Consider the following 24,339-nt stretch of genomic DNA (forward strand, 5'->3'; position numbering starts at 1 on the left):
CGCCCCCGCCCAATCAGCCTCGGGGGGTCCTGCGCTTCGTCCCCCCGCCGTCCCCTTTCTCCCCTGCCCCCGGTCTCCCAAGTGGCCTCGGCTCGGGCTCCGCCCTGCCCCTAGGCTCCACCCCCGCGGAGACCACCCCTGCCCTCCCGCCCTGGTCCCCGCCTCGCGAGCCCCGCCTCGCGCGCCCCGGCCCCGCCCCCGCGGCCCCGCCCCGGCGCGGGGACCACCCTCCGCCCGCGGAGGCGCGGGCCGAGCGCTCGGGGCACTCTCGGCGGTCCCTGCCGCTCGCCGCCGCCGCCCGGAGATTCGCGCGGAGATTCCCGCGGAGCGGCGCGCGCCCCCGTCCGGGCCGAGCTCCCAGACCGAGAGGAGAGCCGCAGGAGCCGGCGGGGACGCAATGCGAGCCAGGTAGGCAGGCGGCAGTCCGGCGGTCCCCTGCGGGCCGCTCCCGCCCAGCGCCCGGCCTCGCTCCCGCGGCGCCTGCCGGGGCTCGGCGGGCTCGCACCCTCGTGGGCGCCGATCGTTCCCCCGCCGCCTGAGTTCGGGGCTCCGGATGCCCGGGCACGGCTGGCGCCGGGGGCTTCGGCAAGCCTCGCTCCCCTCGCCGCCGCCCGGGCGCCTGGGTCAACCCGGCGCAGGCGGGCGGGCCGGGGTTCCCCGCGCCGAACCCCTGTCGGAGCCCCGCGTGCGCCCGCGGAGCCCCCTTCGCCGGCCCTGGCGCCTCCGGGGCAGGCCCTGCGGGGTGGCCAGGCGCGGCGACCGCACGCGTCCCCGGGGCGCCCCCTCGCGCGGTTCTGGGGAGGAGAGGGGGGCGCGCGGTCCCGGGTTAAACTTGTTGGTGACAATGCATATTTCAACTTCGGAGATGCCTGGTTTTAGGATGGAAATGCAAATCCCGGGTTCTGGCTGGGCCGTCCGGTGAGCGAGCAGCCGCGAGCTGACAGCGCGGGCTGCCGGCGGGTGGGGAAGGCTGGAAGAGAGGCACGTTGTTCTCTAAGTGATGTTTCCCGGGAAGCCCGCTCCGCGCTGTGGATTGGCGGTGCCCGGGAGTGCGGGCGGCTCCTGGCCCGGGGCCGCTCCTGCAGCCGGGGGACCAGGCCGGCGCTGGCCCTTCCCCGGGGTGCTGGGCGGCGCGAGAGCGGCGGGCCCTCTACGTGCGGAGAGGCTGGCGGAGCCTCACCATTAGTGAGATTTCGAAAGGGGACGCTGGTCTGGATTTTATTCGTGCTTATTCTTGGCAAGTTAGTCCAGCAGATTTGCACTGTGTCCTTTATCAGTAATAAGTTCGTATAACTTTTGATCACAAAAGCAGTATATGCTTTGGGTCGAAAACGTGGTAAAAAGACCAATGTAAACAGTAAAACAGAAGCCATCCGTGATCCCACTGTTCCTACCGGCGTTTAATATTTACATTCTTGGGGGCACAGGCTTGCCGTTTTAATGAGTAAGTTACAACTGGAGCTTCTTTTGCCTAAATCAAAGCAATCCCTTTATGCCACTCTCTCCTCCCCACCCTTCCAAGAGTGGTGGTCTCTGAACACCTAAGTTTAGGTTTATTGGTCTGGCTCCCTTCTCACCTGGCCACCAGTTCCCTTTCTGTGGGCCTGAGGTGCAGAGAAGGGAGCAGTCAGCCTAGAACATTGCGCAAGACTTCGTTAGCCTGGTGCCTCTCCACCTTCCCCTGTGGTTTGAGTTCCTTGCCTTGTAAAAATGAAGGTAATGATTCTCAATCTGCTTCTCAGGCCACCATAAAAATTAATGGGTGGTTTGTGAAGCGTTTTGACATCCTTGGATGGACAGCGACTGTACTTTAAGGGGCTAGGGAGCATTTGCTGTTCCACGTTGTTGTGGTCATCAGATTACACAGTCTACCTCCCACCTGGCCGTCCTCACCAGGAAACAGACTCCGGGAATGTCCGGTGGAACCTGGAGAACGTTCCTGGTTCCCGGTTCTATGCATTCTGCCCGAGAAATGGGCTTGGAAGGAGACCACACTCCCCAGTCGCCTCCCCCCACCCCCATGCTTTCTGCATTTGGGTAGACGTAGAGAGGGTAAGGGACAGGTCTCACGTTGCCCAGGCCCGGTGCTTGTCCATCTGTGGAATGCCAAGGCCATGCGGATCCGAGAGGGAACAGTTAGTTCTGGGAGGACTCGGAAAGTGAACAGACCTGGCTTCCTAGGGAATTTGTCTTATGGCTCACTTGTTTACTAAATGAACAATGAGCAGCTCAGATCCGCGGTGCCTGAGAAGCTTCTGTGAGCTTTAATTTTTTCCTGTTGTTCCAGGACTCGCACCACATTCTGTGGCCTTTTCAAACACTTAATAGGGACTCACACCGTTTGTTAATTTCAGGTATGCAAAGCCCAGTGGGGAGAGGCGCACACAGGTCGCCTTTTGTTCCCCTGGGGAAGAAACCGTGCTGGAAGAGCCTCCCCTTATCAGGTCTGCGGGGCTTCAGTCTGTCATTTGATAGTTTTCATTTTTTTATTGTTTGATCCCACTGGCACTTTGATCTGCCCGAGGTCTAGTGGCTGATCCCAGCCCAGACACAGGGGAATTTCCAGAAGGACCCAGAAGGGGGGCTGGACAAGTTGCTGCTAAGTGTCCTTAACTGGGCAGTCTGCCAGTTAGTATTATGCTCTTAATTTTCTCGGTGGAGGGAGGAAGAGGGAGTCTTCCTGGATTTTCTCCTTTGCTGTTGTTGGCTAACTTGATTTCTGGTTACCCAGCAGCCTGGAAGTGCTTTCCTGTGGCTGCGGGAACAGACATTTTCTTATTCTAGTGGTTTCTGGTCTGTTGATAAGGTATGCTAATGTGAATGGGGTTTATGCCCTTGGGTCCCTGGAGTCCGCCATTTAAATCTCCCGGTCCCAGCCAGTTACTTGTGGAAGGAGGCCACCTGGCTTCCCTCCGTTTCTTAGGGGTGTCCTTGGCCTGGACACGGTTAAGAGCCCCGGAGTTCGACCCTTGCCGACCTCCTCTCTGGCTCCAGGCAAACCTCTGTGGCTCCCTGTTTCGGGTATCAGCCTTGTTTTGACTGCGTAGAAGCTGCTGTTTAGCAAGTGGGCCTTGGGCCAGCCACGTGGGTTTTCCTCAGCCTTGTTATTTTCAAATCCAGCACCTGAATTGGACGGTGTTGTGATGTCTCTTCTGAGAACTCGAGGCACGCCCCTGCGATATTTCCGAAGGCCCTGGAGCTGGGCACTAGGACTTCTGTGTCCTGAGGTCACTGCCTGACAAGCCGTAACTGGGAAGGGTCACCAAACAGCTACAGAGACTTCACCCGAGTGCTCTGGCCAGCTTTGCTCCTGGCCAGGAGGGGAGCCCGGGGCCATCTGGTGCTGACGGACCTGCCCTGCGCGGGGACCCGCCTGCCTTCTTAGAAGCCCACGGTCCGCCATCACCCTCTGGAGGAGTGACGGAAAAATAATTCACCGAGTCCCCAAACCCAGGGAACAATCCTGCTACTTAGGATTTCTCAGGAAGCCTGAGCCTGCTTTTCAGTGGGCCCTGGGGGCATCCTCATGTTACATAACAGCACCTGATGCCATCTGGCCAAGCGTCTTAAGGGATGTCCGTATTCGGCCTTCCGAAGGCCGGAGCACGCAGAAGGTATTTCAGAAATCAGGGGCTGGGCGGTGTGTTTCCAGGAGGGAAGGGTGAATCCCACAGAACGCATCAGCGGCCCCCCCAGCTGCCAGGTGAGCTAGTGCCTGCCCAGACTGAAGCATCCGTAAGCCGAGAGGGTTTCAGGAAGGAGCATGGTGTACTGAGTTCACCTCATTGAAGTTGAGATTTGGGATGTTCTAGGGGTAGTAAGAGGTACCATTTGCTGAGGGCTTACGAAGCCCCAGGCGTGGCACACGCACCACAACGGGGCGCGGTGCCATCAGACAGGAAACTGTGAGGATTTAAGCAGTCCCCCCCGCACAGTGGTCCCAAAGTGCCGGAGCCGGGAATCGAACCTGAATCTACCCAAGCCAGCGCTCTTGCTCACATCTCCCAGCGTGCGGAGGTTAGCCACTCACGCATTCTGGTGGCTGAAGACAGGCGCGGGAAGCCTCCCTTACACAGTTAGAGAACTTGTACTCTGAAGGCCACGAAATAACCTGTAAACTGTTTGCAGCCTAACCGGGAGGCAGTCGGGTTGCACCATTATTCCCGGGGGTCTGTGTCTGCGCCCTGTCTGTAGGGTCGACGTTGGTTTCTTGGGAAGACTGAGGTGTTGCAGGTGGGGTCACCCGGACAGGAGCTCCCGTGAAGTCTGTCCTTGTACCATGAAGCGAGGGTATTCTGGGCGGACGAGGTCACGAGAATAAGATAAAGATTATGGGAAGTCTCTCGAGTAAGTGTAAGATAAGGATTCCACCTTCCAGTTCACGACGAAATAAATGACACACTCAGGAGATTATTCTTATCTGCTCATTCAAAGCTCCTCTCTGGAGAAACTCTGCTGGTTCCTGTTAGCCCAACACTTCTGAACAAATTGAAAAGAATACTTCCTGTGGAAGGATTTTTGTGGTTCCAGACTCCTGTGATTCATCTTCCCCTCTCTCCCTCTTCCCCCTTGCCCCAGGCTGTGGGACTGAGGGAAACCCTGCCCCATTTTTAGAACGTGGAAGCCTGCTCTAGGCCCCAGGCCTGAAGGCAATGCAGATGTCCTTTCTTGGCTTCCCAGTGTAGGAGGCCCGTGTGCCTGTGGTTTGCTGATAAACCTGCTCCGAGGAAAGGAACGAGGAGCGAAGAGCCTTGACCGTCGCACCTGCCATTTTCGGTGGTGTGGTCTAAACATCCCCACGGTGGCCGCCGGGAAGCTCCCGGGGCTGGCATCGTTGAACCACCCGTGCGAGCCACTGAGAGCCGGCTGCGGCTTGCCCTTCACCGCACCGAGCCCTCCAGCCGGCGCCCCTTACAGAGTGGGCCACATGGTTGCCTGGCGTCTGCGGGGACCATGTCTGGCCCGCAGCAGGGCTGGGAGAGGGTTGGATGGCATCGGTGGCCTGCTTTGGCCAGCTTCAACACACACTGTATGTTGAAATCACCTGCGAGGTTTTTAAAACTCCACCTTTCCCAGCCTGATCCCCAGGAAATGCACACCTCTGAGAGTCGGGCCCAGACGTGGGCAGGTTCTAGAAACTCCCCATTGGTATCCCCATTCTCATATGTATCCAGGTTGCTCTATGCTGAGGTAGGGAGTCTGTCGGAAGGAAACCGGCCGTGTGGTTGGGGACTAGGGACAGCGGACCCTGTATTGAAGCCAGGAGTTGCAACTTTCCCTTGTGGGGCCAGGGAAGGTTATTAGGGCCACGTTCTTGGAAAGGCAGGCAGAGGCCCAGACCTTTCCGGTTGCCAGTTGGAGACCTTACTCCATTGACCCTTTCCCTCCCTGGGTGGTGATCGACATACTTTTTCTGCGTTGGTTGCTCTTGCTGGTCTAGAACAGAGAAGGGTTTTAGTGGAAGGAGGGGGTCAGGATGAAGCCAGGAGATCTGGCCTTGGAGAGGCCGCTCCTTGGGTGGGTTCGATGAGCTGATCTCTGATGTTAAAGCAGAGAGCTGGAGTCTAGAGGGGCTTCCCCGGGACCACCCAAGTGAAGACAGGAGAAACTTCACTGGTTAAGGGCTTTGTCAGTCGGAACTTGGTTGCACACATAACTCTGATTATTTTTTCTCTATCACAATTAGCAGTGAAATTATTTTAAAATGTGAGAGCTCCTTGGGAGTCAGCAAGCACGTGGGAAGGGGGGAGTGTCCCTACATGTCTGAGCCAGCCTCGTTAGCGGGTCTGGCACTAGCAGGAGGGAAGCCAGGCCCCCGGGTGCAAAATTGAAGGAGGTGTCCCTGAGGTTGTTCACATGCAGGGTCTGCCTTGCTGATCAGAGGAGGACCGAGAACCCTTTGAGAGGGCCGACTTGGGCCTCATTTCCTCAGGGTTGAGCCCAGGAGTGTGGAAGAGCTCCCTGGAGACTTGAGCATAAGCCTCTGGCTCTCCTCATGAAAATGGGGCATGAAGGCTGAAGAGAGGAAGCTAGAGAAGCAGCTGGAGGCGGGAGAACAGGCTGGGGGTGTGTCTCTGAAGCCAGGCAGGAGAAGGGGTGGGGGTTGTAGAGGAAGGTGGTTGGGAGCCCAACGCAAAAAGGACAGTTGTGGGGTTGATCAAAGAAGCAACAACGGAAAGACAGGGGGCCGCTCACTTTGGCTTGCTAGAACCCTGTGATTGTGGTAGCTGGAAGATTCTGGAAAAAATAGAGAACATGGGAAAATGTTAGCGCTAAAAGAAATAGGACTGTCATTTGATGGCATTGAGGCAGGAGGGACCCAGTGCTGGGTCGGGCGGAGGGCCTGGGATGCTGGGGGCCAGCCCACAGTGGTACGGGGCAGTGAGGGCGTGAGTGGCCCCATGCCCTGCGACGGAAGGAGACGGATGTGGGTGGTTGTCTTCTGCAAGAACAGATTAAAAGACTCCCCCAAATGCCTTTTCAGACTTTTGTGGCTGGGGGAACTCCTTAGTCCCTAAGACCCGGTTAAGGCTCCTTCTCAAGAAGCCTCTCCTGACTCCCTGAGGCCGGGAGCTGACCGTTGCTTCGTGCCCGGGCGCTGCTGGGCACCAGTTACATTGTACTGATGGCCACATCCTCAGCGCACAGACAGCCCATCCCATGGAGAGGCAATTGACAGGTGGAGACAGGGGCTGACCAAGGTGAACACTTCGGGTGGTGACTTACCGTATAACCATTTGGAGGCAGCATTAATATTCTCTTCTTAGACGTTTTAGCAGTTCCAAACACACAATATGTGACAGAAGTAATTTCTGGCTTTTAAGAATTCTGGCCTGTGAATAGTAATCAGCTTACTCATAAATGCTATCACGTGGCACTCCCCGTCACTCTGACATTTAACGTTTCATTCAGTGAGGCTCACCCCGCCTCTGTTTACCCATTTTACGCCGCTGCCCGCTTTGAAAGGATTTGAATTTTTAATAGGTTTTGGGTACAAAGACGTCAGTGGAATATCCTAAGAAATGCACATGCATTCAAATATTTTTTATTACCCTGAGGATCGTCGCTTTGAGAAGTGGTGTCAAGTATTTGTATGTGTCCTTTGTGTGAATGGGAAATAAAAGCACTGGGTTGAAATTTCTCTGGAAATCATTACTGGAGCTGATAAGATACATATAAATAATTCACGTAAAGTGCTGGGCCTGGGGCCTGAGACCAGAATCACTTAGTCGACGGTGGTAAACCGGGTCGTGGGCTCTGGTCTGGTCTCACTGTTCCTTCCCTATCCCAATACCCCTTGCAGAAGTTGGGATGTTTTTTCCCCGTTGTGGTTTCAGAAATCAGTGTTCCGGACGTTCCCAAGAGGAGAGCCCTATTCCTCAGGGTCCTGGTGTTGTGTTGGTAGGCAGCTGTCGGGTATCTTACTCGGGTAGTGCTGGTGGTAGGCAGCTGTCGGGTATCTTACTCGGGTAGTGCTGGTGGTAGGCAGCTGTCGGGTATCTTACTCGGGTAGTGCTGGTGGTAGGCAGCTGTCGGGTATCTTACTCGGGTAGTGCTGGTGGTAGGCAGCTGTCGGGTATCTTACTCGGGTAGTGCTGGACGAGGAGACCCGAATTGCCCATTTCGCTCACCTTTCAGGCCGTTGTCAGAGGGTGCAGACTCTGGGTGACGTCACGGGAGACGAGACACTGGCCACACATCAAAAATGAGTTCCTTAGAGTTTGTGTAGTGCACGTAGTTTGCTTGTATTTTATTAGAACCACCTGTGACTTCGGGGCTGGTCATTTGGGGAAGAGCGTGTGTTCATCTCGGAGACAGATGCATGGAGAACCTTCTCTGCTCCATGATCCGGGCTGCGGCTGACGCTGGTACCGCCAGTCCTGGGGAAGGAGGGAAACGGCCACCAGGAGTTCCTTTTCTCCAGGCAGGAGCTTTGTCGGTTCCTTGACTTTGTCTTTTATTTACAAATATTTTAAGAGCTGGAGAAATTCAGTTTCAGGTAATTTGTCGTTTAGATGCTAATCTCTCGGAATCACAGTTACTGTGTGAGGACACACGCGCACACACACTTGAAATACTCCTGTCCACCTCTTCACTAGGGATTTCTCTCTGTGGCTAAATGCATTTATGGGGCTTTTCCTCGATGTCAGGCATGTGCTGGAGGCTTCTGTAAATGGCTCTTTCTTTTCAATCAGTCCATGATGAAATAGTCCGATTTGCACAACCCCAAGTTGTATGTACTTCAAGGAAAATCCTTATTAAGAATTAAGTGGCTCGGGGCGCCTGGGTGGCTCAGTCAGTTGGGCGTCTGCCTTGGGCTTAGGTCATGATCTCGGGGTCCTGGGATTGATCCCTGCATCGGGCTCCTAGCTCCGTGGAGAGTCTGCTTCTCCCTCTCCCTCTCCCTCTGCCTGCCCCTCGGCTTACTTCTGCGCATGCTCACTCTCTTTCTCTCTCTCTATCCCACACACCTGTCTGTGTTCGAATTTTGGGCTTCTCCTTACTTCCGGTTTTGACATTGGACAACTTTTTGGACTTCTTCAAGACCCAGCTTTCTCATCTGTAACATGGTGGCAGTAGTCCTTACTTCTGGGGGCTGGGAGATGTCAACATTCAGATGCGGATTTTACTGCATCGTCCCCCTGTGTTGGGCTTTGGGCCCCATACCTATCCTGGGGAGTTTTTTGTGAGTCTTTTGTGCACCCTGGATTGTTCTTAAAAATTGAGTAAATAGAGATTTTTTTTTTTTTTTTTTTTTTTTGTGAGGTTTCACCATCCGAGTTAAACAGGAATGCGGGTGTTCATTCTGACCTTTGAAATGTGTACGGGTGCAAGTTTGTCGTATGGTGTATTGGTAAATGTCTCAGTAAGGTTGAGCTCCCCCAGTCCTTGCCCCATTACTTAAATTTCTGGGAGCAGGGGGAAATGCAGGGATAGACTCAGCACGTTGTGGCCCATGGTCACACATGGGATCGAGTGTGGCTCTGGCTGGCAGTGTGTGGGGACCACAGCCAGTGGCTAGAGGCCCCTGAGCCTAAGTGTTCCAGGGCCTGACCGTGAGCAGGGGATGAGAAGCGTGTTGTGTTCAATACAAGTACTTTCTAGATAAATGAATTGTTTAGGGAATATTTTTTCCTTTTTCTTTTCTTTAAAAAAAAAAAGAAAAACTTTTCCACTTGAGTTTTTCCTAATTACCCAAGTAATTATGTGTTCATCTTAGGAATATTAGAAAATGCAAAAGGAGAAAAAAGTTCACATCGCTGGAAGTTTGCCACCCATGAGAACCAGTCTGGTCTGAACTAGACTTTTTTCTCTGAGTTTCCAGTGTTGTCACATGTAAGTCTAGAAACTTCCAAACAGAGCAGGATCATGGAGTGGGGTCTTGTTCTGTGCACCGTGCATAGCAGTTCTTTTTATACGGATCTTTCGAATGAATGCTGCACTTTTTAAAAAATGCTTTTTATCTAAAATTGTTGTGGACATATTTTCACATTAATAAACATAGATTCGGATCCTCGAATGACTGTTAGATGGTACCCGGATGCACCCTATTTAACAAATTTGTATTCATAGACAGTTTCCAGTCATTTTGAAATTATAAAGAGTGCTGCAGTGAACATCTTGATACAAAGAACTTCTAATTATATTAATAGTTGGATGAATGTGTGGTCGCTCCTCGGAAAAGGCGTCTCCAAAGGCACCTTGGGAAGGGTCTCTACGACTGTTGCATACAGCTGGGTGAACTTTAAGACCAGGCTTAGAAATGCCTGTACCCCATTTGCGGGGATTGATTCCTGGCTGTCCAAAAGCTCATGCCCTGCACCGTGAACTTTTGGGATGCGGCTGGGAAAGCACAGCTCAATTTTAGGATGTACCCTTACGCTCCAGTTTTTTTTTTGTTGCTGTTGTTTTTTTTGAAGATTTTATTTATTTGACAGAGAGATAACTTGTGCATAAGCAGGGGAGCTGCAGAAGGAGAGGGAGAAGCAGGCTTCCTGCGGAGCAGGGAGCCTGATGCAGGGCTCGATCCCAGGACCCTAGGATCATGACCTGAGCTGAAGGCAGACGCTTAACCCACTGAGCCACCCAGGCGCCCCTACTTACACGCCAGTTTCAAAAACATCAACATATGGGGAAGGCGTGTGTCTTAGAACATAGCAAGTATTTCTGTCCTTAGGTCCTCAGGGCCCCCTCCCTCCTAGAAGTGAATGGCTGATGATTTCCCTTCGGTCCGCTGCACGAACTGTCACCGTCCGCACCCCCGGGGTTGCGTCCCCGCTCTGGTGAGGGGGACTGCAGTTGGATCTGACACAGGGCAGCGCCCCAGACTTGGTTTACAACTTCCAGGTTCATTAAGAGGAGAAAGTGCTTAATCCCTTCCCCGGACAGTGAAGCCATCATTTTGATTTCTAACTGCGGTCTGGTGTCACAGGACTTCTTCATTCTGGCAAGAGAGGAAAACTAAATTATGGGTGGAATATATTTTGGCCACCTCCTGAGCGTGGCTTGGCTGCCGCCTCTGGTCTTGGCACTGCCGTGTCCATGAGTCACTGCTCACCTGCTGTGACGTGAGGCAGCACTTTGGGGGCTGCCGGGAAGGCCGGAGGGCTGTTCATTTGCTCTGGGTGTTTGTTTCGGGGGGCAGGGAGCCCCTAGGTTGGGTCTGAGAGCTGAGTCTTCTGTAACTCTCTGGGACGCTCTCCCTGGCCCTCTTCTCCTCCTCATGAGCTGTTGGACTCACAAGCCTTCATTCCTTCGCTCACTCTGATCCCACTGGGTTCCAGGCGGGGGATGGCGAAACCACTGGGGAAGGCCTCTTTCCAGGCAGGTGGCCACCAGTACCCACAAGGAGAGGTCAGGGTTCACGAGGTGTACTGGGGAGTCAAGACAGGCTTCCTACAGGAGCCCCACTAAGTGAGAGATGAAAGAATTGGTCGGGCACCTGCAGGGGGCTTGCAGAGCAGTGGGTGGTTGGGTCAGTGCCAGGAACCAAAGGAGTGACAGCTTTCTGGAAGCACCTGTCAGGGGATGCGAGCGGCGGGTGGCTGGATGGAACAGTCCTTCTGGGCTTCATTCAGCTTTGAACTTTCAGGCTCTGGAAGAACTTGATTAAACGTATAAGCATGACTTGAAAGGGACCGGGGAGGTGCCCTGACACCCCATTCCTCAGCCTGGACACCTCCTCACACCCTTTATCTCTCCTACCACCCCTCCCCGGGGGGGAGCGGTCCTGTAACCCCACCCTGTGACCCACCTGCTGCGTCTCCCTCCCAGCTTACTAAGAGAGTCGCATAAAATCATCTGGTTGAATGGCCGCTCTGCACAGTGTTGAGAGTTACCTTTGTTAACAAAATGACACCGGAAACTAAGCCCGCAGTCAGATGATTAAGAGAGCCACGGCATTTTTATATTCCAGAAAGGAAAAGGTATTGAGAAAGAAGGGGAGGTTTTCCCGTGAAAGCAACACTGGAGGGACCCCCGAGAGATAGATTGGAGCACCTCTCTGGGTCGGCTGTCCCTGATCTGTGCCCCCAGGCCATGGCACACAGCCGATCCCCGGCTTTCCTTGTCAGGTTCTGAAACCCACCAGGCTGGGCCATCCTTCCCCACCCGACAGCCCCCTTCTCGGGCCGTAGGAACCTGAGCCGCTGGGAGGTGGAGGCTTTGCTGGCCATCCAGCGGATTTCTGTGTTTCACCCACGTTGACCCGGCTAATCCCGGTTCTTCCTGGGGAGGACCTTCCGTGCTGCCTTCTGCCTCGGGGGGACAACCAGCTGTCCTCAGCAGGCTCAGAGTAAAACCATGACTTTTTCAAGGTTAAAAGAACATATCTAGGAGCTGGAACATGATGTCATAAACACTGCTTTTTTGTCATTAGTGGAATTGTTGAGAAATTGGCTGCTTGCTGAATTGGGAGCCTGATGATTTTTCTGGGAAGGAGCCGGGTTATTCCGATGAGCAGGAGGATAGAGACAGTGGCAGTGACCCCCGAGGGGAGTGCGGTGTTGGAGGCCGGGAGTAACAGGTGAACGAGGCGTGCAGGCCAAAATGCCGATTTATGGCTTCTCGGAGGACTGTAGATTAGGCACTACGGGAAAAACCTGAGCGAGTGTGACTTTGCATGTGTCAGGCTGTTTGCGGTGTCCTTTGCCTTTAGGTTTTACTGCTGGGAATTGCAGACAGACAGCTCCGTGGAGCCTGCAGACAGGCCCGGAAGGGAGTGCACAGAAATCATAGCTGTTTGGATGTGAAACGTGGCAGGCGAGGATTGGGGTGGTCGCCACCCATCCGCCCCTCCCCCCCATTGTCTTCAATGAAACAAAGTCATGTGTACATTTAAAATGTTTGGGGAGAGCAGAGGAGACGCAGAGGTGGTAGCTAATACCGTTGGCCCCTGCAGGCAGCCAGTGCCCTGGGGCCTCTCGCCTGGCCGACCCTTGCGGAAACCCAGGGGCCAAGTGGCATCGTTCCCATCCTACCCCTGATGACACTGAAGCCAAGAGGCTCATGAATGTGTCCACAGACCCAGTGCATACCTGGAATACCAGGGACTACTGAGTCTCATGTGGCACTGACACCTGGGTGCTAAGGGACGGGGCTGTGTACCCAACACTTGACCGTGAACGTGGGGCTTGCGCGTGCAGCAGTGGGCTGTGGGTATGTAGACCGTCGGTACAGAAGGGCTAAGATCACCGAGAATGACTCCATCCCAGACGTGTCCCCGAATGGCATTTGCTCTTGAGCATGTGTCTCGGGTCAGCACCGCAGTGGGGCTGACTCAGTTTGACGAGAGTCTCATTTTCCATCTCGCTTCCCACATTGGGGGGCTTCTGCGTCCTTGACCCCCGGGTCTTGCTTTGAACTGTAAGGACCCTGAGAAACTTGGGAAGGAAAGTCGTGTTCGTCGACGGCAGATAGTCGTGGTGTCAAATTAATGTGAATGTCGTCTGTCTGGCAGAGAAAGTATAAACATCCTCTTTAATTAAGTGAACATTATACTCGATAATAGAAGTATTAAAAAACTATGGAATGCCACTTTGCTCACAGATCGTGTTTCTGTAGTCTTTCTCCTCTTCGGATTTTTCCTGGGCGTTCTTGCAGAACGCAGATATGTGATGCTTATAATAGTAGTAATGACTAATAGTGGTAGTTAGGACGTCACTGACATTTGCTGTGTGCATTCCCTGGCTTTGTCCTTACAACCGGTGCGGGGACGGACTCTTAGGGTCTTTGTGGAATGGGGGAAAACTAACGCACCAGGAAGGTAGGGGACTCGTCTGAGCTGTGTGTGCAGAAGCCAGGTTTGAGTCCAGGCTGTCAACTGCTACACCGCTCAGCCCCACCCTGGGCGCCCAGTCTCCCCCAGGGCAGGGAAACCCCAGGGCGAATGAGGTGCTAACCAGAACCAGACCAGGGAGCAGTGTGGGGGGCAGTGCGGTGAGCTGGCGGGCAAGGTGAGGTCTCATGTGAGATGGGAATGGGCAGGTGATGGCCACGTGAGCCGTCTGGAGGATTCCAGTCCACCAGCAGGAGCCAAGGCTTGAGGATGGGGGGTGGTGGGGGAGGAGACCCTAATGCTGAGAGGGTGGGGAGCTGGGCAGGAGAGAGTGTTCGTCCTCTCTCCCCCCTGCGCCCTCACACAAGCACACGTGAGCCTTCTCGCGTGACTTGTGGCCGTGTGACCACATCCCTCTTGTTTCCATCCAAGCTGTCATTTGTCGAGATGTACACCACGTCAGGCACCGTAGAGCGCTCTTGCTTGAGATTACCTGGAGTCACGGATCCGCACGACCCTGAGCGGTAGATGTTCACAGAGAAGTCTTTTTTTTTTTTTTTTTTTTTTAAGATTTATTTATTTATTTGACAGAGATAGAGACAGCCAGCCAGAGAGGGAACACAAGCAGGGGGAGTGGGAGAGGAAGAAGCAGGCTCCCAGCAGAGGAGCCTGACGTGGGGCTCGATCCCATAACGCCGGGATCATGCCCTGAGCTGAAGGCAGATGCTTAACGCTTAACGACTGTGCCACCGAGGCGCCCCCAGAGAGAAGTCTTCATACCTAAGAAGTTTGTCTTCAAGTATCTCCCATTTTGCGGTGCCTTTCTGCTTAGCCGCTATCTACTGGACTAGGAATTGGTACAGTATGAGAAGCCCCTCTGCTTTTCCTGCCGCCCGTGGAGAAGCCCCACTGGGCCTTCCCTCCATCAGGGGAGGGTGGCCATGCCCAGGGCCACCTGGTCCTTCATAACCGGGCCACGGCTGATGGAATGAATGGCAGGTGGGGACCCCAGCCCTTTGCTGGGCTGTAGTCACCCAGAAGGTCTGGAACTCAGGTTAGCTTTGTGGTAAAGCTGATGACTGATGGAAGGTTCCAGAATGTTGGAACCCAAACGGCATAAAGGGAAGGGGCAGCACCACTATAACCCCGGTGGGGATGCATGGTTACAGTTGTGTTTTCGTAGCGGGGCCCCCCAAAAATCTTCACTTGATGACTGCCTGGAGCCAGCAGGACCCTGAGCTATTCTTGCTCTCTCTGAGGACTCCCTAGCTCCGATTTTAATATCCTCTTTAACCCAGGAGTTAATTTTTTCAAGTGTGTAGTGTTTTTCCTTTTCTGTTTTTCCGTCTTTCTTCCCCTTATTTTCTAGTTAACTTCTGGTATGACTACCCTGGGGCTTCATAAAGGCTTCAGGAAAGCTTCCAGTGTTTTTGCGTATTCCTTGGATACTCGCTCGGCAATCGCATTTTCTCCAGGACAGGAAGTTTGATGTAGGTCGATTAAATTAAGCTCATCGGTGATGTTGTGTTTTGTGTTGGGCGCCATATGTTCCATCTGTGGGACTATCGGATTTCGGGAACCGGGCTCACGTTCCCCCACATGACTGCGGGGAACGTCCTTCTCGGCGGATTACCGCTGACCGTGTCTTCAGCGTGACAGTCAGATCTTTTTGTCAATTTACAGTTTTGTCAGTGGAAAAATCCTCTTTGGTGTGTGTTCAACGTTTCTGGTCCTGTTTTCTGATGCTCCGCTGTCCCCCTCTGTGGGTCGCCTTGCTTGAGCTGGATTTCATGCCGTGTGTAAGCGATTCTTTTCAGTGGCTGAAAGCCCCCTTTCTGGACTGTTTGTCTTCGGTGTAATGGTGCTACCATTGGTTTTGTCGCCACCTGATCTGAAGAATTTGCTTCTCGGCCCTCTTGGTGAGCTCCTTCTTGACTTGGGGTTAGTGACGGAGAGCGTGCCCGCGGGAGTCCCCTGACAAGTGTCAGGAGCGTGTGCGGGGTTGGTGCTCCTGGGCTGTGCTCCCCGGGCCACGTGAGACTCCTGGCCAGGCTCCCGTCCTCCATCCCTCCTCTTCCCATGGCCCAGTTTTCACTGAGAAGTCTGACGCGTGTGTTTTTGCGTCTGGCATTACCCAGTTTTTGTTGCATGGGGATATCTAATTGGGGGGTTTGCAGGCTCGTGTGCATATGCTTTTCATTGTGTATGTTTAATGCTTTCATCCGGGGGTGACTGTGGGGTATGGCGAGGGTCGGGGACCCCGTGCCCACCCCAGTGCTCAGAGCCCTCCTTCTCTGTAGTGGGATGTTGGGTGGAATGTGGACTGGTGGGTTTGTGTGGGACTCCACAGTCATGTCACGTCGCGTGTGTGCTGACGTCAGCCGTGAGTGGCGTGCCTCTGTGACCCTGGCCTCTCCCCCCTTGTTCTTACCACCCATTCATTCATTGATTCCTTTACGCACACCGGTGCCTTCGGCGTGCTAGACACGGTTCGCCCGTGGCCTCTGCTCTTTGCCAAGAACCGAAAACACGCTGTGGCCTGCAGACTTCTGAGGCCTTCCTGGCTTTGCAGAGTAAGCCTAAACTTGCCGGTGTGGCCTGCCTACAGGGACTGGCAGCCTGGCCTTTGAGCAACTTTATCTCTAGCCTGCTCCTCCCTACATCCCCAGGCCAGCCCTGAAGATGCCACCCTGGTCCCCGAAGTGATGTGTGCTTGTACCTCTGATCTTTGCTTTTGCTGCCTCCTGCCTGGGGGGGACTCTCCTCCCAAGGCCTTAAGGCTAAGTGTTCCCCCTTCCCTGCTGCATCTGTATGTCTGTCACATACACACAGTGACCCTCGGTGTCCTGCTGTCTCAGTTCTGGCTGCTCCAGGTAGAACTCCGCAGTCTCCCCTGCCCCCATCTGTCTGTCCATCTGTCTGTCTGCCTGTCTCTCTCTCTCTCTCTCTCTCTCTCTCTCTCACACACACACACACACACACACACACACACACACACACACACACAGTGAGCCTCGGCGTCTGGTGTCTCAGTTCTGGCTGCTCCGGCAGAACCCTGCAGTCTCCAGCAGCAGTACCGAGACCCGGCACAGGCAGCGTCCTTACTTCTCTTGTGACCGTAAGGGAGGTCTTGGTGCATCTCTAAACCTCAGCATGTTTAGAGTATCACCTGTGAGGGTTAAAACTATCGCACAGTCCCTCCCTTAGAGAGTCAGTTGGCCTGGGGCTGAGGCCTCTGCATCTCTAATTTTACAAGCATCTTAAGGTGACTCTGCCCAGCCAAGACGGAAAAGCACCAGGTTAGAGTGACCTTCGCACCCCATTGGAATACACGTCTTGGTTATCGTTCCCAAGGTGATGTATTTTCTAAGCTCTTGGTGTACCTACATCCCTAGTGTAAGAGTAACAAGTGCTTTTGCAACAGTCCAAGTATTACAGACACAGAGAGGGTGAAAGTCCGTCTCTCTTCTCCCACTGGAGCGGGCTGTCTCCAAGGGTCTAGACCACTGTCCTTGGTCAAGTGACCTTGACTGACCTTGACTTCTCGGGCTGATTCCATTGGGCCACAGTGGATTCTGCAGACCGTTACCGTTCGGGTTTCTGTGTCTGTGTGTTCCCAAGGGGCATGTAGGGAGCGTTGACCTTTTTGTTTATTAGCTTTGAGGGAGCAGGGTCACTTTTTGCCACACAGACAATTGGAGTGGAGGTTTTGTGTTTTTTTTAACTGCTGCGGACCTGTCTTGTGGGGACCAGGCAGGACTCGGAAGGAGTGTATGTGTTGCTGCAGGTCCTGCCAGACACACATTTGATCAGAAACAACCTGAGCAAACAAAGTAGGCTACTGTGTATATGACTTCCCTCTCTTTTTTAAAAAAATTTTGTTTATATATTTGAGAGATAGCGCGAGATGGGGGAGGGGCAGAGGGAGAAGGACAAGCAGACTCCGCGAGGAGCTGGGAGACCGTGACAGGGTTCGGTCCCAGGACCCCAAGATCGTGACCTGAGCCGAAGGCAGACGCTTCACGAGCTGAGCCACCCGGGCTCCCCTGTGACCTCCGTCTCTTTTTAAAAATTTTACTTATTTTTTTTTTTTAAAGATTTTATATATTTATTCGACAGAGAGAGAGACAGCCAGCGAGAGAGGAAACACAAGCAGGGGGAGTGGGAGAGGAAGAAGCAGGCTCACAGCAGAGGAGCCTGATGTGGGGCTCGATCCCGTAACGCCGGGATCACGCCCTGAGCCGAAGGCAGACGCTTAACTGCTGTGCCACCCAGGTGCCCCTAAAAATTTTACTTACTTTTAATTGTAAAAAAACACATAATATGCAATTTGCCATCTTGATGGTTTTTCAAAGTGCACAGTTCCATAGTGTAAAGTGTATGCACATTGCTGTGCAACGTCCCACAACTTTTTTCGTCTTGCAAAACCGAAACTTACCCATCAAACCACATCTCCCCAATCCTCCCTCCCCTCAGCCCCTGGTAACCACCGTCCTGCTTTCTGGCTCTATCATAAACGTGACCGTTTTAGATCGCTGTACGGGTGGAATCGTGCAGTGTTTGTCCTCCTGTGACTGGCTTCTTTGACTCGGCATAATGTTCTCGACGTGCGTCCGTGGTAGAGCGTGACAGGACCTTCAGGATCATGTTCCATTGTGAGGCTAGACCCCGTGTTCTTTATGCATTCATCTACGCACAGACATTCAGGTTGGACTTCTTGGCTGTTGTGAATAACGCTGCTATGAATGTGAGTGTGTGAGTATCTTCTGAGTCCCTGCTTTCAATTATTTTGGGGTATATATACCCAGAGGTGGGATCGCTGGGTCATATTGGTGGTGTTTAATTTTTCGAAGCACTGCCAAGCTCTTTGCACAAAGGTTGCACCTTTGTACATTCCCAGCTACAGGGCACGAGGGTTCCGGCTCCGCAGGGTCCCCAACACCTGCTGTGTTCTGTCCGTTTGATAGTAGCCACCCTAACGCAGGTGAGACGATAACTTCCTTGTGGTTTTGATTTGCATTCAGTGATTATCGGGGTGTGTCTTTTCACGCCTGTGGCCAAGTCTGTTCCTTCTAAATGGCATTTATGTACTTTGATTTTCCATAAAGTCTTTTCGACAAGCCTTTCTCTTTACTATATAGGTACAAACACGGCTTGGGGTGAAAATGAAGACTCTAGTGAGTTGTTCTAGGTGTCCGGGGTTTTCTCCATTGCACAGTTGCCTGGGAAGCTTATTTCTGAAAAGACCATTTAGAAGAAGGAGTTTCGTCTTGAAAACAGGGAACATGCCCTCTCCCGGCATTACTCCCAGAAAGCCACCTCTCCCCTTGCAGGTTGTTTAAAGAACCCATACAGTGGAAGTCCACTGTGAGAAATAACATCTAAAACACCCACATGGCCGTGGGGACCCGGAACCTGAGACTCGAAGCTGCCCAGTGCCTGTGAAGGCTGGCCCTTCATTGTCTGGTCTGTGTATGAGCGATCCATGCTTGTCGTAGACTCAGAAAATGCAGGCTATAGGAGAAATTAAAAGTCATCTGACGGCCTGTAGCTCCATCACTGCGAGATAAATAGCACTTGGACGTTGTTTGAGAAATGGGGTCATTCACGCTCAGTCCTGCACGCCTGCTTTTTCACTCAGCAGTGGTGGCAGCAGCGCTGGCTGGCCACACTGACGTCCCCTGCACGTGGTCGGTGACATCGCCATCCGGGCGTGCGGTGGAATGCTGTCTTCCCGGGGACGTGGTTGGTGGGACCTCTTCCCGCCCCCCACGTTGACCGTAGCAGGAGGGCACCCACTCTCGCGCACTCCGGCCAGTCCTCCTTGCAATTTCGGCAAGCGCCCCCAGCTAGATAGACACCCTCACTCAGCAGAGACAGTGCAGTGCTCCCTCTATTCCGAAATCAAGCCAGCGGAGCCTTATCGACCCCCCTTCATGGGGCAGACACCAGTCTAGAAGCCTTTCCAGCTTTGGGGAAAGAAATACACGTTTCAGGCTCTCTGGAACAGACGGTGAATGCTTTCTCTCACTTCCCTGAGCCCTGCTCCCTTCCCTGAAGCCTGTATTTGGGGGCCCTGCAGTTAGCACCTCCCACATGGAATGTGAGCGCCTTGCGAAGAGCTTTCCTGGGTCTAGCTTGACAGGTTGGTTGGGAAGCTTCTCCTGAACCCCTGAGAAGGAATGTTTTCCTTTATTGTGGGTCAGCTGCTCGCCAGCTGCAGAAAAACTCGTTCAGAGATCCTTGAGCGTGTCGAACTTGACCCCACATGCTCCCCGCAAGATACCGCACTGGGCGGAGTGGGTGGGGTGCCTCACCCTGTGGACATAGGGCTCTGGGCTTACAGCAATCCTGAGTCACGACTTTGAGGTGGGAGCTTCTGGAAGCTTCAGCCTGTCTCGGCCTTGAGGCTCCTGCCCTTCGTGATGGGCTTGCCCTTTCGGTGCTCGGGGAGACCGGGGGCTCCTGCCGTTGCTGGCATGGACAGGTTTCCCTAGCTCAGAAATAAACAAGGGAATCATTGCTGGGCACAGTTTTGGGCTTCTTGCTACTTCCTCCCTCCCCATGGCGTTCCCGTGTTCACTGGGTGGTGTTGGGTGCTTTTTGGCCGAAGAGTGGGAGGAGGGAGAGAATTAGGTGGATCCGAGCCAGACAGTTGAGCCCACACTGGAGGGGGATACAGTTCATCTCAAACCACGGCAGGCCTGCCCGGCTGGGACACGTGGCGATTTGTAATGGGGATAATCATAAAACTTACCCTGATTACAGGCGTGTGTGACATGCGCCTGGCACACATCTTGGCCTTGCCCCTGGGAGCAGGCCGAGCGCGGCCCAGCCAGCAGCTGCCTTGCGCTTTGCAGGGTTCGAGGCCTGAACAGGTGAAGGCTGGGGGTGTGGGGCAGGAATCGAACTGTCACAGCCACAGGGAGCCTCGGAAGACCAGACTAAATGTCACGTGGTGTCCTTGATGGGATCCTGGAACCGAAAAAGGACAGCAGGGGCGGTGGGAGGGGGGGTCAGGGGAGAACCAAGGAAATCTGGATAAAGATTGCACTTTAGTGAATTATAACACGCCTGCGTCCATTCATCTGGACACATGTGTCATCCCAATGTGAGAGGTTAGTAATAGGGAAGCTGGGGATCAGGAGTATATGGCAACTCCCTGCTTTGTCTTCACAGCTTTTCTATAAATCTGCATCTGTTCTAAAAGAAAGTTTGTCTTTAGGAATAGACAAAAGAGTGGCAGGGAAGTGAGTGGGCAGTGGGGTTCCTCGGCGTGGCTCTCGGCCGGGCTGGCCCTCGGCAGGCGTGTCTGCGTTACGAGGCTCCACCGCACCTGGTGGTGGGGTGCGGGTGGCCTGCCAATGCTGGCCAGCACCACCAGGCGCCCCCTGCCAGGAGGAGCCCAGGGCCCCCATGCCCTGGCCAGAAACAGCCCTTTTCTACAAAGCCAGGTGCAGTGGGCCCGGTCCACTCCAGGTCAGGCCGTGGCCCGACTCTTTCTGTCAGCACGTTCTTTGTTCTCTCCTGGACCAGGCATTTGGAGGTGAGCCGCCTTCCTGGCCAGTGAGGGAGCTGGCTTCCAAATGCAAACACGGATCATCTTTTTGCCAGGTGAACTTGAGAAAGGGAGCAGAGCAGCCGAGACAATGGGCCCATTTATAAGCTGCTCTGACATTCAGAGTCCAGAATGTCGGGCTTCAGAGCGAGGCAGCAGGTGTTGGGGTGGCGGCCCAGGGGCCCCGCTAATCCTGTTAGCAACGCGAGGTTGATGCATGGACAACAGAATGAGATCGTCTTGTCCGAAGACAGCCGATTAAAGTATGTACACAATACACACGGCTGCTTTTGAGGCCTCTGTTCCTCTAGATGTTTCCGGTTTATGCAGTGAGTCGGGGCACAGGGATCGAGCACTGTTACACGCCCAGCACTGGGAAAGCCACCAAGGGCAAGCAGGCACACACTCGCAGGCCCCGGGTTCGGAATCTCAGGCGAGAAGGCTTTCTTACAGGACCCGACGCGAGGAAGGCGTGTGGACAAACGCTGGTCTCCGGCTGCACCTGCCATCCCCCAGCCCAGCGCTTCTCAGATCTCTGTGCTCAGAAATCACCTGGGATCTTCTTAAAATGCAGATTTGGGCACAGGAGGTCTGGGGTAGGTGGCCGAGCCTCTGCGATCTGGGCTGGTGGTGGTGGTGCCCTCTGGGAGGAGAGGACTCATGCTTCCCGACTTGTCAGAAATGTTGTTGGAAGGCTGAATTGGGAGATAAGCCTGAGCCTGAGTAAAGGGAGGAGATTCTGCTAGAAAGAGACGGGGAGGCGGCAGGTAGGGAGCGTCCGAGGTGGCCTATAGGGGTGTGTGTGCACCTGTGGGGTTCTGTCCTGTGAGCATGGAGGTGGCTCTGACTGTGGACTTGGCGTTGTTCAAGGTGCTCCACACCTACGATTCACTCCCCACAACAGCTGTGCGAGGTGGACACCCTTTTTGCCCCTTTTCAGAGAGGAGGGTGGTTCTCCTGCCTGCTCGAGGCCCTGCGGGCAGGCGAGGCTGGGAACCGGGTCCTGAACCCTGGGCAGTCCCGAGTCTGCACGTCAGCACTCAGGTTGGACAGGTGGCGTTTCCCAGCCCACGGGTTCCTGGCCGATGTGTTCACACTCACGTGCATCGAACCAGAGCTTACGTATGGGCCCTGTGCTGGAGGAGCGCCAGCCACCTGTGAGCCCCTGGTGTCCACCCTTCTCCAGGATGAGCTCTGGGGCCCCAAGGGCTCACGTGAGGTGACCCAGAGCCAGGAGAGCCCCTTTTTTAGGGTCCTGACTGCACCGGGGACCCCCCTCATGGCCAGCCAGGCTCTCCAGAAGGTTTCCCTGGCCTCCCTTTGCTTCTCAAACCCGGGTGTGTGTCTCTCTGTCCCCAGCCTAGACTCACGTCACATTTCAGTTAAAACCCACAGCTTTCCCCATACGGTCGTGGAGGAACCTCGTCCAGATTCCTCACGTGCTTAAGGTACGTTGGAGAAAACACATTTTCTGGTCCCTTCTCTAGTAGGAACAGGCTGTGTGGTTTGTGGAAGATTTTCCCAGGGAAGGCCTGGTCTTTAGGGGGCTGGACTCCCAGAGTTCTTTATTCCTTTGTGTTCCTTCCTCCCTTTCAAGACGTTGCCTGGCTGTGGGACAGGAGTCCGGAGAGCAGAGTGGAAGCTGCCGCCACCGGCCCGGTGGGGGAGGGGGAGTGGCGGGGGAGGTGCGGGGAGGGTTTGCTCTGCTGCCAGCAGTTTCGGCCCCCTCCGATGATCCATTCATAGTGTGCATTTCCTCATGCCATCTGGAGAGGAGCTTCGTTCACTCATTGACTCAACAACTCTTTGGGAGCCTGCTATGACCAGAGTATGCAGGGCCGGGCAAAATGCAAGGTCCCAGGCACTGTCTTCCCTCTCAGGGCCCAGATGCTCTGTCCTTGCGCCCCCCCGGAAACCTCGGAGGCCGAGCTGGCTGGGCTGGTTCCCTGCCACAGACATCACGTCCCTTTTCTGTAAGCCTGTGTAGAAAGTTCTTTTGTTTGGCAATATTGGCATGATTGAATCAATGCTTCAGCCAAACAGGATGTGGTCTGGGTGACTCCCAGCTTGCAGCCGTGGATGGTTCTTGCTTTCGGTTGTCTCAAGAGGTAACACTCACTGCCACCACCACCATCACCATGGGCACAGGGCACTTTGGGCCCTGGAGGGGAGCCCCTGGCCTGATGAAGGAGGAATGAACTCTGCAGAACCTCTGACCCCACCTTTAACTGCAGGGAAGGGAGTCGGGGAAGAGGTGGGGCGAGTTCTGAGTCATAATCCAGCCCTGGAGGAGAAGGCTTCCAGGTAAAGCTTGGAGGCCTTTGAACTTGGTTTGCTAGGAGAGAAGGATTTCAGGTGGGCCCTGTTTCTGGGTGGAAGCTGGTCTGTTTTGTTTGTGGGGCAGGGTGAACGGGAGGTGGCTGCAGTGTGCCGGGTGCCTGTCCTCACTGTTCCACGAGGTGCCAGAAGGCCAGCCCTGGGGTCCCTAAAACTTGAGTAGATACAAAGAACACTTTGGGGGATGAACAGAAAAATCAGGAAAACAACAAACGCCTGTAGAGACTTGTAGCCACTACCTGGGCCGAGAAGTAGAACTTCACCTTTGAACTCCTGCCCCCCTCCATGCCCATGTCCTCTCACCCCGCCCCCAGTGTGCGTTTTCCAGTCTAGCGTTTCTGGCCTAACCATTTAAGTAGCCCCTAACTTGAACTTGGTGGTTTTCCCCTGCTATTTATAGTTTCTCCACACAGCCAATAAACGTGGGGTCCTTAAGCATTGTCCATTGTTTTTCACGTTTGCAACGTCCGTGTACATGGAAGCATGCACTTTCTGTCTGTGGCTGCCCAGCCCTGTTGCGGTCCCCAGTGGTCCGCACCTGGTATTCACACCCTTGCGTAATCCCTCCCCCTGCTGTGGCTAGCCTGGCATCCCACTTCTGATAGAGTCCAGTGATGGACGTCCCTGCATGGTTAGGTTACATAGGATGATAACTTCCTTCTTGATGACAGACTCTGTCCCTTACTTGCTTCAATCAGGCGAGATGCCGTACAGAGTCCCCCCTGGCAACGACCTGAGGCCTGTGGTCCGAGAGCCAGCAAGGGACTGAGGGCTGCCAGTAAGTCCGAGCGCCTTTGGATGAAGCCAGGCCTGGCTCAGGTCTGGACTGTAGCCTGAAGTAGAGGATCCAGCTAAGCCACATCCGGATCCCCGACCTACAGAAGCCGTGAAGGAACTGTGGTGTGTGTGGCCGTCTTGTTACGCAGCACGGGGTACCTGATGCGTAATCCTCTGAGAGTTCCTTTTTGGCTGCACGTGGTGTCCCTGGTTTTCCCCCGTGTGGATGGGGTAGGGCTGTAGCTTACTGACTTACTGCAGTTTGGTTTTCCACCGTACGCTCTTACCTCCCTCTGCTCCCTCTGCTCTCGGGGGCCAGAGCGTGTTCCTAGCCCTTGCTGTCACCGCCTGCACGCAGACGCCGGTCTCGGGGAGCCTGTCTCGGGGAGTC

At 54.3% G+C, this 24,339-nt stretch overlaps 1 protein-coding gene across 3 annotated transcripts in view; it reads left to right on the forward strand.

Annotated features, from left to right (window-relative positions):
• Positions 1-207: 207 nt before the first annotated feature.
• Positions 208-24,339, forward strand: part of SH3BP4 (SH3 domain binding protein 4) — an 82,700-nt gene continuing 58,568 nt past the window's right edge. For 2 of the 3 annotated variants that reach the window (XM_045794056.2, XM_045794060.2), the window contains exon 1: positions 208-408. The gene's annotated coding sequence lies outside the window, so the exon portion shown is untranslated. Of the gene's footprint in view, positions 409-13,827; positions 15,196-24,339 lie in introns of those variants that run through there. The other variant, XM_045794059.2, reaches the window with a different exon arrangement.

The sequence above is a fragment of the Ursus americanus genome, chromosome 1 (genome assembly GCF_024610735.1).
Source record: "Ursus americanus isolate L20-20 chromosome 1, mUrsAme1.1.p, whole genome shotgun sequence".
NCBI classification, from domain to species: Eukaryota; Metazoa; Chordata; class Mammalia; order Carnivora; family Ursidae; genus Ursus; species Ursus americanus.